The following is a 15,567-nucleotide window of genomic DNA, read 5'->3' on the forward strand; positions in this document are numbered from 1 at the left end:
ACGATGTTTCAAAATCTGACCTAAATTCCGGCCCCTAGTATGGGCAAATAAAGGGCTGTCGTTCAAGCTCTCATGTACCTGCAGCACTGGCCAGTGTTTCAAAATGATTTTTCTAATTTGTTGACTTCGATTGGAATAAGGCAATACACATACCACGGCTCCACTATTCTCCCTTTGTTGAGGACGAAATAGCCACTCCCGCTGACAGTTACGGGCTCTCTTCCATGCCCGTTTAACTACCCAGGGAGGATAACCTCTCTCCATAAACTTTGTGTATAAAAGCATGGCCTGCTGCTGAAAATCCAACTCGTCAGAGCAGATCCTCCGCAACCTTAAAAATTGTCCCACCGGGATACTATCCTTAAGGGGTTTTGGATGATAACTGTGATAATGTAGGAGAGTGTTCCGATCGGACGGTTTCCTATAAAGGGTAGTATCGTAACACACTTGAGAGTTGATCTGAGATTTTACTACTTGGATATCCAAAAAGGATACCTTATCACTACTTACTTCATGAGTAAGAGTTATGTTGGGATCTGCCTGATTCAACTCATTTAGGAATTCCCCCAATTCGTCACACTCCCCATTCCACAAAAAGAAGATATCGTCTATATACCTTCTCCATAGACCAACTTTACTAAACCATCTAGAAGTGTAGACATGTTTATCTTCGTATTCAGCCATGTAGAGGCAGGCGACGGACGGGGCCACCGTGGCCCCCATGGCCACCCCCTTAGTCTGAAAGAAGAACCTATTTGCGAATTGAAAATAATTTTGACACACCACGAATTCAGCTAAAGTTCCTACTAACTCCTTCTTTTGAACTGAAATATTGGATTTACTGACTACCTGCTTGATAATTGCCAGGGCCGCCGATTGTGGCACGTTGGAATACAGGGTGGAAACGTCTGCAGTTACTAACAGTTTACAATCTTGACCCTCACATCTCTGCAAACATTGCAGGAAGTGAGAAGAGTCCCTTACATAGGACTGAACAGTTCCAACGTGTTTATAGATAAAACTATCTATAAACCTTGACAGAGGTTCCAGCACTGAACCAATTCCAGCCACAATCGGACGGCCCGGAGGGCACGTGAGAGACTTATGGATTTTGGGGATGAAGTATATATATGGGATTTCAGGGAATTCCACATTCAAACATTTAAACTCTTTAACTGTAAGTTGTTGTGAAATTTATGATTTTATTTTTATTTAAGTTTTATTTTCTGTTATTTAGTCTTTGTTTGGTGGAGGAGACTGTGAACAACTATGATGGTCTCCTTAACAGCTGCCCCGTGAACTTGTTTCACCCGACCTCAGCTGTGGGTCTGAGTGTTCACTTAACCACATCAGCCTTGTGTTGAAATTAGTGCTTGAAGTAAAATAAAGGTGATTAGTACAACAGTGATTTATAAGCATCACCTTGGATAAATATATTCCCTTGCTGTTTTTTGACTATGTTTCTACAACCATAAAGTTCTATGACATCACAATGCAGGTGTAAAAGGCCGTTAGCCTATAGGAAGAGGAGATGCAAATGTTAAGAGCCTTAGCCAATAGGGAGAGGAGGCGATAGTGGACTGGATGGGCCATTTGGCCTTTATCTGCCATCAGTTTCTATGTTTCTACAACCATAAAGTTCTATGACATCACAATGCAGGTGTAAAGAGCCATTAGCCTATAGGAAGAGGAGATGCAAATGTTAAGAGCCTTAGCCAACAGGGAGAGGAGGAGATAGTGGATGCTGCAGATGGGCAGATCAGATGGACCCAGTGGCGTACCAAGGGGGGGGCGGGAGGGGCGGTCCGCCCCGGGTGCCAGCCCTGTAGGGGTGCTCCCGGCCTTGCCGTTCAGTCCCCCCACACCCCCGAAGGACCGCTCGCCCCACTGACCTTCCTGCACCACCTGTGAAGCAGCAAGCAGCAGGATCGCGAGGTCAGCTATCCCTGAGCTGCTTGGGCTCTGCTTCCTGCGCCGCGGTCCCGCCCCTCCTCTGACGTCAGAGGAGGGGCGGGAACGCGGCGCAGGAAGCAGTGCCTAAGCAGCGCAGGGATAGCTGACGTCGCGATCCTGCTGCAGCTGCTTCATAGGTGGTGCAGGAAGGTCAGTGGGGCGAGCGGTCCTTCGGGGGTGGTGGGGACTGAACGGCAAGGCCGGGAGCATAGGTAGTGCTGCTTCATAGGTGGTGCAGGGAGGCCAGGGGGGCGAGCGGTCCTTCAGGGTGGGGCGGGTGGGCAGGCAGGCAGGCATTCAAGGGGGGGGGGGGTGACAGGCAGGCAGGCCTTCAAGGGGAGGGACAGGCCTTCGGGGGGGGTGTGCAGACCTTCAAGGGGAAGGGACAGGCCTTCAAGGGGGGGGCAGGCAGGCCTTCAAGGGGGGACAGGTCTACAAGGGGGGACAGGTCTACAAGGGGGTGGGCAGGCCTACAAGGGGGTGGGACAGGCCTTCAGGGGGGGTGCAGGCCTTCAGGGGGGGTGCAGGACTTCAGGGGGGGTGCAGGCCTTCAAGGGGGGGACAGGCCTTCAAGGGGGGGACAGGCAGGCAGGCCTACAAGGGGGGGGACAGGCCTACAAGGGGGTGGGACAGGCCTTCAAGGGGGGGACAGGCCTTCGGGGGGGTGCAGGCCTTTGGGGGGGTGCAGACCTTCAAGGGGGGGGACAGGCCTTCAAGGGGGGGACAGGCAGGCAGGCCTTCAAGGTGGGGGGACAGGCCTACAAGGGGGAGGGACAGGCCTTCAAGGGGGGGACAGGCCTACAAGGGGGTGGGACAGGCCTTCAAGGGGGGTGCAGGCCTTCAAGGGGGGACAGGCAGACCTTTAAGGGGGGACAGGTCTTTGGGGGGGACCCTGGTTTAGAAGTACACGGAGGGAAGGGGGTGTTCAAAGAGACGTGCATATGCCAAACTTTGGGGGGGGGATGAAGAAATAATGGGTCTGAAAATAGAGGAGAGGGAGAGAAATGATGGACCATGAGATTTAGGGAGGGAAGGAACTGAAAGGGAGAGAAATTGGACACAAGGGATGGTGTGGAGGAGGGATAGAGATACTGGATAGGAGGGTAATTGGGAAAAGAAAGGAAGAGATGGTGGACTCTGGGGTGGTGGGGAAGGAGGGAGAGATGCCGGATGAAAGGGTAGTTAAGAAAAGGTGGATCTGTGGAGGGAGATGAAAAAAAGGAAAGATACCAGACTTCCTGGGGAGGGAAGGGAAATGGAAAGGGAGGACAGAGTTGGCAGATGGATGGTTAGCATGCAGAAAGAAGAAAGATGGAGACCCTTGCAAGCAAGTTATCAGAAGAAAACCAGAGCCTTGGACCAACAAGATTTGAAATATAACCAGACAACAAAAGGTAGAAAAATTAATTTTATTTTCTGTTTTGTGATTATAATATGTCAGATTTGAAATGTGTATCCTGACAGAGCTGGTGTTGGACTGCAAACGTGAGCTAGGATTTAACAGAGAGAGGAAAAGTCCTTTTTGTTTCTTTATTTTATTTACACCACAGCACCAGTGTGGTTAGGAGAAGCCAAAGGGGGTGAAAAAGCTATAAAACCCACCAGGAGTTTTGAAAAAAATCACCCAACTGGGCAGGAAAATCGAATTGAAAAACCAATTCAATAGGCTGAATCGAATCGAAATTTTTTTTCCTGAATCTGGCAGCATTAGTTTGCGCTACTGTCTTAGACTTTAGGACCTGGGATTGGGGAGAGATGGCATCCTCAGTACTTTATAATGCAAGTGAAACGAGGATTTGGTCAGACTTTTGAAGGGTCTGCAGAAAAAAAATATTGTATAGGCCGGGGACATGAAACAGCAGGAAATGGGAACTTTTCTTCCTTCTATTTTTGTGAATGGAAAGGCTGAGGATGTCAGAGAGTTCAGTTAAAATATGTGCTTTATAAGAAAATATAATAATGTGTTTTATAAAGTTTATAGCATAGCTGGCCTACCCAGTGAGGTGTTTCTAGTGGTGGTGGTGGCAGCGTGTCAATGTGTTGAGAGGAAGAGGTGGTCTGGGAAATTCTGCTGAGCAAACTCCGGGCCCATTTCCACCCCTCAGTTAGTCCACTCCACTCAATTGGTTCACACACTGAGTGGGTCTTTGGGTGTTGTGTTGGGATCTCTTCCAGTGGTTTATCAGTATCTCCTTCTGGTCCAAGGAAGGAAACTTTGTTATCCTTAGCATTGACCTACAGAATATGTTTGTAACAGCGCTGCTTGTGTGGCATTAGGCTATGTAGTGATCGAAAGAAAAAAACAGACCTTTGCACATTTTTGCACTATATGGTGGGTGTATGAGGAGATTCACATTTCCTGCACAGCTAAGTCCATGTGAAGTTACCTTGTGCTGTATTTGACATCTAGCAAGGTCTCTGTTTGAAAGGAAAGATCTAAACTTAAAAATGAAGTGGCCAGAAGTTATGGTAAAAGCAGATAGTGTAGCTGGTTTTAAGAAAGATTTGGACAAATTCCTGGAGGAAAAGTCCATAATCTGTTATTAAGACATGGGGGAAGTGTCTGCTTGCCCTGGATCGGTAGCATGGAATGTTGCTACTCTTTGGGTTTTGACCAGGTATTAGTGTCCTGGATTGGCTACCATGAGAATGGGCTACTGGGCATGATGGACCATTGGTCTGACCCAGTTAGGCTATTCTTATGTTATGTTCTCATCTGTAGGGGCCTTTGCTTTCACTTCTTATTTTAATGTATTTTTTTTCTGGGAACTTATCAGTGTTTTTTATAATGGGAACAAAAATGGAAGAGAATTAATGTGTGTGGGATGAGGGGGTAACTAATTTCTTCAGCTAAATAATTCAATCCACTTCAAACAGACATAGGAGAACTCACGCACCATTCACACACCCTCCAACCAAAAACGTCAAAAGAAAAAAACTGTTCGACAACCTCCTAGCCATTCGAGCTGCAACACTCGACCCCCAACTCTACAACCAATTGACATCGAGCACAGACTGCAAAACCTTCAAAAAGAAATAAAAACCCTTCTATTCAAAAAACACATAAAACCGAACTAACACAATCAGAACTGTCCCAAACATCACCTGCAACTACTCCATATGTACTTCTGATGTCATGACAATTCAGACATAATTTATGTTATGTTATGTTTGGAATATAAGAAAATTTTCACTGCCTGTTTCTATTCTGACCATTTATTCCATTTCATGGTCATTACAAAAAATATTTTTTTACATGGGGGGGGGTGTCAAAAAATGATGGGCCCCGGGTGCCACATACCCTAGGTACGCCACTGGATGGACCATTTGGTCTTTATCTGCCATCATGTTTCTATATATTATAACTTGACCATTGAAGGAACTGTAGCCAATAAACACCTGCCGAGAGGTTGCTAGTGATGGAAGCACGCCAGTTGATGCTTAGGGGCTAGAGAATTCAAACGGATGAAGACTCAGCACGCAATCCAGAAAGTGAACCTTTCTTCCACACAAAGCCAATGCAACTCCTTCAGGGCCAGTGTCGTATTCTTCCCGCTCCCACTTTGTCTGACCCCTGCCCTCACAGCTGACTCAGGTTTATACTGTGGCTGCACAACAATATATTGAAAAATCCCCCCCTGTTTTGTATCATTCCAGTAATTGGGGGGAAAAAAAGGGGAAGAGACTGAAGCAACTTTGCCTGCTCTAACTTCCGGTGAACATTCCAGATGAGTGAAGCCTGTTTCTGCTCTGACACTTCCTGACATTTATATTTCATATCTCCCGGGGGTGATTCAGTGTGCTCCACGGCGAAATTAATAACATGTCATTGTAGAAAACGGAAATGCTTTTCACCATGAAGTTTGTGCTCTTATAGCTGAGGGCACTACCTTCTGCTTTAAGTGCGGTGATTTCACCCTCTTTTATTTGAAAAAGCTCTTCTTCCGATGTTTAGCAACAAGCTGTGATTTCAGACAACATAGAAAATATCAAAAGACATTCTCTCTGTCATTTCAATTCAGTTTGGAAACCAAACGACAGAAAAAAATAAACTAAACTCTGGCTTTTCGTTTCTGTCCTTTTCTGTGTGGCATCTGTGAAGGGCATGCACAGCCTACATTTAGGGCAGAGGCATCACCAGACATGCCATTTTGTGTGGGCCTGAGCTTAAGGTGTGCGGGCACACATTTTCCCCCAGCGACCCACCCCCAACAAATTATAAATGCCTGAGCTAGCAAGAATCCCCATGCTATGTCAGCTGAAGAGGGCCCCTAGCCTCTTTGCAGCTGGCACTATTCATGTAATCTAATCTAATCAAGTCTTCAATTTATATACTGAATCATTTCCCGAAGGAACTTGATTCAGTTTACAATTGCAGAGGGAACCTTGGTTTGCGAGCATAATTAGTTCCAGAAGCATGCTTGTAATCCATAGCACTCGTATATCGAAGCGAATTTCCCTATAGGAAATAATGGAAACTCAGACGATTCGTTCCACAACCCAAAAACTTTAATACAACATATTACACGTACTTGTATTGCAAGACCTCGCTCGTTTAGAACAGTCACTTCCCGCTAAGCTGCGCTGGCCTGCGCTGGCGCACAAAATATTACATCGCAGCGCACAAGTTTCTCTTCACAGCGCACACACGCGTCGCAAAGGTAAGGGGAGGTAAGGTAAGGGGACGCATTGGGGGGATTGCACTTCCCCACAATTGCCATGCTTCGGTTCCTCTTCTTCCTTCCTTCCTCCCCCCCCCCCCGCGGGACCCTGCGGCACCATCAACTCTTACTCCCTCTAATGTCGGCCCTGCAGCTCCAGACTTCCTCGCACCTTCTCCCCTCCCCCTTTGGATCGCTATTATTTTAAATGTTATAGCCGCGGAGCTGTATCCATCAGTGGAGATGTCTAACCTCGGCCTGCCCCGGAACTCTTACTGCAACAGTGACTTCCTGTTCCTGCCTAGACGGGCGGCTGCTGCAGTAAGAGTTCCGGGGCAGGCCGAGGTTAGACATCTCCACTGATGGATACAGCTCCGCGGCTATAACATTTAAAATAATAGCGATCCAAAGGGGGAGGGGAGAAGGTGCGAGGAAGTCTGGAGCTGCAGGGCCGACATTAGAGGGAGTAAGAGTTGATGGTGCCGCAGGGTCCCGCGGGGGGGGGGGGAGGAAGGAAGGAAGAAGAGGAACCGAAGCATGGCAATTGTGGGGAAGTGCAGAGCTGCAGGGAAGAGTGTTGCGGTACCCAGCTGGAGGGAGAAGGAAGATGAGGGAGGGAATTAAAGGAGATGCCAGGGCTTGGAGCGTAGGAGGAAGGTATGCCAGTCTAAGGGAAAAGGAAGGGGGAGATGTGAGAGCATGGAGGGGGAGCGAAAGATGGAAGAAAAGGAAAGGAGAGAGATGCCAGAGAATCAGGGAAGGGGAGATACCAGACTATGAGGAGAGGTGTGGGAGAGGGAAGGCGAGGAGAGAGATGCCAGACCAATGGGGTGAAAGGAGAGATGGAAGGGGGAGGCATACAGTTTCTGGAAGGGGCATAGAAGGAGAGAAGATGCCATATAGGGGAAGAGAGACAGCAGACAGTGGATGGAAGGAAGAGAGTTACAAGAAGATGAGGAAAGGAGAAACCACAGAAGACAAAGGTAGAAAAAAATTTCTATTTATTTATTGCTTTAGGAGACATGTGTCACTGTTTCTGTGAAGCATTGTATGCAGAGTCCAGCTTCTTGCTGGTTCAATTTAACCTTTGTCTATGTATTTTTATTTTATCCCCCCCTTTTACAAAACTGTGAAGCGTTTTTAGCACCAGCCTTGGTGGTAGCAGCTCTGATGCTCAGAATTTTATGAGCATCAGAGCTGTTACCTCCGTAGCTAAAATCCACACTACAGTTTTGTAAAAGAGGGAGGGGTTAGTTTGTGATTACATATTCCTTACTAGGCGAAGGTGTTTTCTGTGTTCTGTGTGTTCGAAAGACATGGTTTTCTGTTAGGATTGACGGTGTAGGATTGATCTGTGCTGGTCTGGCTTGTTTAGTTTTACAATGGGTGTATTGATGTACTGTTCACTGCAATATGTAAGATGCTGCCTTTTCCTAGGTACTCATGTGTGACGTGTGGCTTGTTACTAAAAATCACGTTTTTCGTACAGATGGGGGGGGGGGTGCCAAAAAATGATGGGCCCCGGGTGTTACATATGCTAGGTACACCACTGCATTATGTAAAGATACCAGAAAGCTGGCGAAGCAAAAACTTTAAGTAAATTGTTATTCTTCTAAGTTTTGAGTATTTAACCCTCCCACAATCTCATGGGCACTCGTTTCAAGTTTCAAGTTTATTGAGATTTTGATTTAAACGCAATATCAAATATTTTCAATGTGTATAACAAAAATAAATTTTGGGAAATAAATAAAACCATTTGAACAATAAACATACAAACATATCCATAGATGATTAAAATTACATAAGGAGTACAAGGATAAACTACATTTGTTTAAAAATGCGTCCTCTGCGCCTGCTCATAAATTTGTGGAGTATGTAATTTGTCGCTCATGCATATTTTTTTTTGCACACACCTCATCAATCCTTAGAGGGAACACTGGACTACACTCCCGCAGCATCAGAGAGAGAAGAACCATCGGCTCAGTTGTGATGATGTGACGCGTGTATACTGTATGTACTCGTATTGCAAGACTTCGCTCGTTTAGAACAGTCACTTCCCTCCCGCAGTGTCAGAGAGAGAAGAACCATCGGCTCAGTTGTGATGATGTGATGTGTGTATACTGTATGTACTTGTATTGCAAGACATTGCTTGTATATTAAGATCAAATTTAATAAAATGTTTTGCTTGTCTTGCAAAACACTTGCAATCCAAGGTTTTACTGTAATTAAAAAATAAGATAACATCTAGTAGATCGAGTACTATAGGTTAGAATTAGATGGCTGAGACGGACTTTGATTTGTCTCTGACAAGGAAGTGGTTCAAAGATTGTAACAGCCCAGCATGGGGAGTAGCAAGAGGGAAACAGGAGAAATGCAAGAGCTAGAGAATGAGAAATGGAGATGGAAAGTTGGTAGGTAGCTGAAAAATAATAGGAAGGGTGAAATTTGAGTGGATGGAGAGGCAGAAAATAAAAAAGGGTGAGAAGAGCTAAAAAGAAAAGATCAATATATCAAAAACAGTTATAGAGAGGGAATGAAACAAGATAGGAGGGAGGAGAAAAGGCAAATGGACAGCAACCACTAGAAAGAGAATTATCAGAAGACACAGGAAAGCAGAAGTGAGAAAATGAGACCAACATGATGGAAAAATAAAATGTCCAGACAACAAAAGGTAGAAAAAGTGTTTTATATTAAAATTTATTAACCGGAATATGTTACGTTTGGGATATGTTTATTACAGATCTTTGCTTTGTGTTCAATGGTTTAGCAGACAGATGATGGGGAAGGGGGGGGAGGAAGGATGGTGGGCAGTGGCCCTGAGCCCAAAATGGATGACCACCAGATTTTGTCCCTGCCCTTCCCCATACCCCTTGCACAAAATATAAATAACGAAGCAGATGAGGCATCCCAAAGCCCTGGCTGCTCAGGACCTCTTCCTTCAGTCCAAGCTCTGCAGCTGGTGACAGTTCGGAGACACTGCTGCTAGCTGCAGAGCTTGGAGGTTTCTGGCTGCCAGACCAGAGGAGGTGGTCTTCAACTGTTAGCACTTTGGGATCCCCACCAGCAAGGGAGGTGGCTAATTTTAGGATAGAGAATGACACGGTGACAAAATTCATCACCGTTCCCATCCCCGCGGATAACCGCGGGAAACCATCTTCATGTCATTCTTTAAGGAGAGAGAGAAGAATCAGAGTATGAATGGCCACAACCACTGACCCGCAAGCTTTGCTTTGAAGAATGCTGGTGTAGAAGGACCGAGGTTGAAATAGACACTAGAAAATGATATGGGATTATTTCCCGCGGTTATCCGCGGGGACGGGAACGGTGATGAATTTTGTCACCGTGTCATTCTCTATTTTAGGAGATTCTGGGCCCTGGACCCCTGTGTGTTCAGTACAAAAAGTGCATATCTGTTCTTCTTTCTCATGCTGAGTTTAATTTCCATATTTGGTAAAGGTCTGTGTTTTGTGTATGAAGAAGTCATTGAAAGTTGTTTTTATGTGTGGAAGTAATGGCAGGAGAGGAGACTAGAGGCAGGAGGCAAGAAGGGGAAAGGATCAAGAGTCCCCTCCTTAATTTCTAGGAGGGAAGGATGGACAGCTGCAGTACAGGAGGGGAGGAGCAGAGAGAGATGGTGCATGGGGAGAGAGAAAGAAATGTTGCACTTGATAATAGAGGGGAGGGGAGGAAAGATGCTGCACATGGGGGGAGAAAGGAGAGAGGAAGAATTGTTGTGTTGGAGGAGAGGATGTGAGAGATGATACAAAAAGGTAAAAAAGGGGTGAGAGGGAGAAATCTTTCATATGGTGGAGGGGGAGGAAAACATGCATGGAGAAGAGAGGGAGAAATGTTGGACATAGGGAGGAGGGCAGGGAGAGATGGTGTGTGTGGAAAGAGAAAGAAATGGAGGGGAGGAAAGGAGAGATGCTGCATGGAGGGGAATAGAGAGGTTTGACCCAGGGAACAAGGCAGGGAGAGGGAGAGAGACAGAGATGATAGAGAGTGGGAAAGAAATGTTGGATATGGCAGTAGATGGGAAGGTACAGAAATGGAAGATGGACGGTGAGCACAGAGAAAGTAGAAAACGTCAAATAGGCAGGAGACTGGCGAGCGAGTTAACAGAAGACAAACAGAAACCAGAGCCTGGGTCCAACATGATTTGAATAATAAGATGACCAGACAACATAAGGTAGAAATAATAATTGTATTTTCTGTTTTGTGATTACAATATGTCAGATTTGAAATGTGTATCCTGCCAGAGGTGGTGTTAGACAGCAAGAGTGAGCTTGGACCTGAAAGAGAGAGGAAAAGTCTATTTTGTTTTATTTTGTTTACACCACAGTTGTGGGCATGAGGTTGGAGAGGTTGTAACCCTATCTAATGTTATATTGTAACACGGTGAATGTTGAACTGTACCCCGCTCTGAGCTCTCCGTGTTAATGATCGCCTCGGGTGTCACATACCCTAGGTGTGCCACTGCACTACGCCTTCTGCTTGCACGGGGCACGCTGCTCTCAGGACAATTTCATGAAGGCTCTCGCTTTAAAAAGTCAGTTTAACATCAAAGTCTAGGCTGAAGAAATAAAAACCTCTGGAGTGACCCCGAAAACTCTTTACCTTCGAATTACACCTCCACACTATTCAACTCCCCCTCCCCCGAACTGCATCAATTTTGTCTTGGGGCAGCCCTTGGGAGGTTCTAGGGGTGCAGCTATAGTTAATGTCGCTCATGTTCACAGATGAATCAGACCACTTAAATAGCTGTCCTGAAAATCACTCCAGATAACGTCACGCGCCATAACTTGAACTGCTTAGCATCTTGTTGACTTCTCAGTTCCAATCCTTTCTTTTAGCATTGAAATGGCAAATATTGGGGTCATTTTACTAAGGCACGCTAATCGATTTAGCACACGTTAAATGCTAAGGCGCCCATTAGATTCTATCGGGGGCCAGCATTTAGCACACGTTAATCTTTAGTGCGTGGTAAATCGATTAGCACGCCTTAGTAAAAGGAGCCCATTATTATAATTATTTTAAAATGCTCATGAGTACGCAAAACTATGACAATCGCATTTGAATACGTCTTGGGAGGGGGAGGATCCAGATCAGGGAAAAGCTGCCATCAGACCATAGAAAATAATACAAAAATATATACCTATGGAAAGGGACTTCTATGATTTTTTTTAATGTTTAAGGAAGTAAAAGTTATGCCTAGAAGTAATACTTGCAGGGGACAGAGAAAATGAACAGCTTTTATGTGACGGGGGTAATTTATCTGGGAGCTGCTCTGACATAAGACAACGTATCTTAGGGACCAGAATCTGCTGTGTTTGTGCTGGATTAAACGCATTTCATTTTTTTGTCTGTTATTATTATTATTATTATTTTGTTTTAAAGAAAAGAATTGGGCTAATAAATGTTTGTTATTAATTCAACACACAGCTATTTCTTTTTAAATAACATGGCAGGTTTGTTCAGAAGTCAGTTTTCAGCCTCTTAAAACAACATCTGGGGAGAGTGTGTGGTGCAGTGGTTAGAGCTATAGCCCCAGGACCCTGGGGGATGTGGGTTCAAATCCCGCACTGCTCCTTGCGACCCTGGGCAAGTCACTTAGTCCCCCCCCATTGCCCCAGGTACATCAGATAGAGGGTGCGGTGCAGTGGTTAGAGCTACAGGCCCAGCACCCTGGGGGATGTGGGTTCAAATCCTGCACTGCTCCTTGTGACCCTGGGCAAGTCACTTACCGTAGTTCCCCCATTGCCCCAGGTACATTAGATAGATTGTGTGGTTAGAGCTACAGCCCCAGCACCCTGGGGAATGTGGGTTCAAATCATGCACTGCTCCTTGTGACCTTGGGCAAGTCACTTAGTCCCCCCCATTGCCCCAGGTACATTAGATAGAGGGTGTGGTGCAGTGGTTAGAGCTACAGGCCCAGCACCCTGGAAGATGTGGGTTCAAATCCCGCACTGCTCCTTGTGACCCTGGGCAAGTCACTTAGTCCCCCCCACCATTGCCCCAGGTACATTAGATAGAGTGTGAGCCCGCCAGGACAGGGAGGGAAAAATGCTCGAGTCCCTGAATAGTTTGTGCAGAATATAAATAAATAAACATCTGGACATTTTCTGAAATACATAAGGGTGGGTTCTTTCCTAAATAGAACTGGAAAACACAGAAATGGAATCTCGACTTTCTTTTCAAGGTATTGTATAAGAGCCCATATCCTCTCCGCCCTTCCTTAACAGAAGCTAATTGCCTCCTCATCAGAACAAAAACTCATTAGAACCTCTCTTAAGGTAGTCGAAAAACAGGATGCGCGTTACTTACACATGAAAAGTTTTGAGTAGAGAGTGCCACAGTGGAGCTCCAGCAAGAGACTGCAGGGGGGCTGAATACTTTCACGGGGCAGATGTCGTTTTCCCTCCAGGCGTACCGAGAAAGTTGAGCCCCCCCCGCTACCTTGAGCGGGAATCCGCCTCGCTCAGCGACGGCCAAAACAGGTCTGAGAAAGCAGGAGCAGGGCAGAGTCTCTCTGCACCGTCTGGCTCTGGAGAACCGGGACTGAAGGAACTGCTCGCTCTGCTCTTGCAGTCCTGCCCGCCCCCTCTTTCTGGTGTTGCTTTCTCCTCCCAAAGAAGAGCTTTGGCAGCAGTCATCAACATGAAATAACGTCACTTAATATATATATTTAAAAAATATTTATATACCACAATACCTTGCGGTTCACAAAAGATAAGAACGATCCAGCTGCAACTCAACAGCCCAAATCAGTTTGCAACAAAAAAAAAAAATTGAGAGTACAGAGAGATTTGTAAATGAGGAACTCACTTTGAAGGATGGGCGGGTTTAGATCCGGAAGGTCCGCGTTTTACCCCTTCCCGTTAAAAAATCAGACGGGAGCAGATTACACTCTTATGAAACACTGATTTATACAACTATATGCACTTCTAGAAAGAAAAGATTTACAAGATAAGAGCGTTAGATGGTAGAAAACTTGACATAGTTCTGAGAGAAGACTGACCTCCCCCCCCCCCCCCCATCCCTCAGCAGAGCAGAAAATCTTCCCTAAATTCTCTGTATTGGTGATGCTAAAAACAAAATAGTGGTAATGAATGCAGGGAGGGTTCACTTGGCTCTTCCTTTTGGTGAAAGCTAATGGCTGAATTTGCTTTTGCCTCCGACATCCCCTCAGGGAATGAATCCGCCTGTCTGCTTTACAGTTTCTGTTTTCTGAACTGCCTTTTATACCATTACAGAACATTTAAGGAAAAGATTCATACAACTGCTCCTCCAAAACACAGCCATTAAGATAATCTCGGGCGCAAAGAAATTTGATCACGTTACTCCCTTGCTTCAAAAAGCCCACTGGTTGCCTGTCCCACACAGGGTAACTTATAAAATCGCCCTTCTGACATTTAAAACTTTGCAGACCAATACACCAGCATTTATAGTTTCAAGTTCAAGTTTCAAGTTTATTATTTCTCTTGATTAATCGCTTAATCAAAATTCTAAGCGATGAACATTTTAAAATACATTCAATGAGAGACAAACAATACAAACTTAAATAATAACATCGGGCAATTACTTGATACATGTTCTCATTACATAAGGTAAGATAGGGTTTTGAAATACAATTACCGTATTTGCCGGCGTATAGGACGACTGGGCGTATAAGACGACCCCCCAACTTTTAGTTAAAAAATAGAGTTTTGTGTTATACTCGCCGTATAAGACTACCCCTTCTTCCGCACACCTTCTCTACCGCCCCGGGTGCAGCACAGCCGGCCAGGTTCCCTTACTTTTGTGGCACTTCCCCGACCGACCGATAACAGCCCGGGTCCGACAAACCTCCCTGCCCTTAACCGCGAATCTAAATTACCTTCTTACAGCTGCTGTAAGAAGGTATTTAGATTCGCGGCTACAGGGCAGGGAGGATTGTCGGACCCGGGCTGTTATCGGTCGGTCGGGGAAGTGCCACAAAAGTAAGGGGACCTGGCCGGCTGTGCTGCAACCGGGGCGGGGCGGCCGCCCCTCTCTCTTGGTACCGCGAGGCTACTCTCCTTCTCCTTACCTGCCATGCCTGCAGCACAGAGCCGAACGGAAGTCTTCCCGACGTCAGCGCTGACGTCGGAGGGAGGGAGGGCTTTGTTTAAGCTTTGTTTAAGCCCTCCCTCCCCTCCGACGTCAGCGCTGACGTCGGGAAGACTTCCGTTCGGCTCTGTGCTGCAAGCAGAGAAGGTAGGGAGAAGAAGAGCCGCGCGACTGAGTACATCCAGCCCCGCAAGTAAGGGCATGTAAACTGTACCCGGCGTATAAGACGACCCCCGACTTTGGGGAGGATTTTAAGGTACTGAAAAGTCGTCTTATACGCCGGCAAATACGGTAATTAAAGAAAAGCAAAACAAATGAAAACACAAAAGGGAAACATATTACATTAAAACATAGAGTAATAAAATCACTGGCCTTAAAATTATTGAATTAAATATTAAAAGCATCGTTAAAAAGAAATGTTTTTAAATTGCTTTTAAATTTTCCTAAATCCTGCTCCATTCTTAAATAAATTGGAAGAGCGTTCCAAGTCTGTGGAGCGGTTACTGAAAAGATAAACCGTCGTCTGGTATTAATAGACAGACTTTTGATCCCATATGACCCTCCGAGAGCTTTAAGATCTATTTCTCAATATAATCTTAACATTCCATCTTTAAAAATAATCGGTACACGTCGTACCTCAGTTTTTTCTGTGACAGCCCCTATGATCTGGAATTCTCTTCCTTTACACTTAAAAATGGAAAAAAACTTAAAAAATTTTAAAAGCAATTTAAAGTGCTTTCTTTTTAAAGATGCTTTTAATTGATCAATTATATTTTAGTAATTAACCTATTCTTGTTTTTTACATTTATTTTCCCAGTCCCCTTTTGTGTTTACCTTAAATGTTTCTCACATTTTCTATTGAAAA

General features: G+C 45.4%; 1 protein-coding gene across 1 annotated transcript in view; it reads right to left on the minus strand.

Moving 5' to 3' along the window:
• BDKRB2 (bradykinin receptor B2) overlaps window positions 1-13,179 on the minus strand; it is a 74,850-nt gene extending 61,671 nt beyond the window's left edge. Inside the window, exon 1 of the mRNA XM_033952976.1 lies at window positions 12,939-13,179. The gene's annotated coding sequence lies outside the window, so the exon portion shown is untranslated. The remainder of the gene's footprint in view (window positions 1-12,938) is intronic.
• Between the last annotated feature and the right edge of the window lie 2,388 nt (window positions 13,180-15,567).

Source organism: Geotrypetes seraphini, chromosome 7 (assembly GCF_902459505.1).
Source record: "Geotrypetes seraphini chromosome 7, aGeoSer1.1, whole genome shotgun sequence".
Lineage (NCBI taxonomy): Eukaryota > Metazoa > Chordata > Amphibia > Gymnophiona > Dermophiidae > Geotrypetes > Geotrypetes seraphini.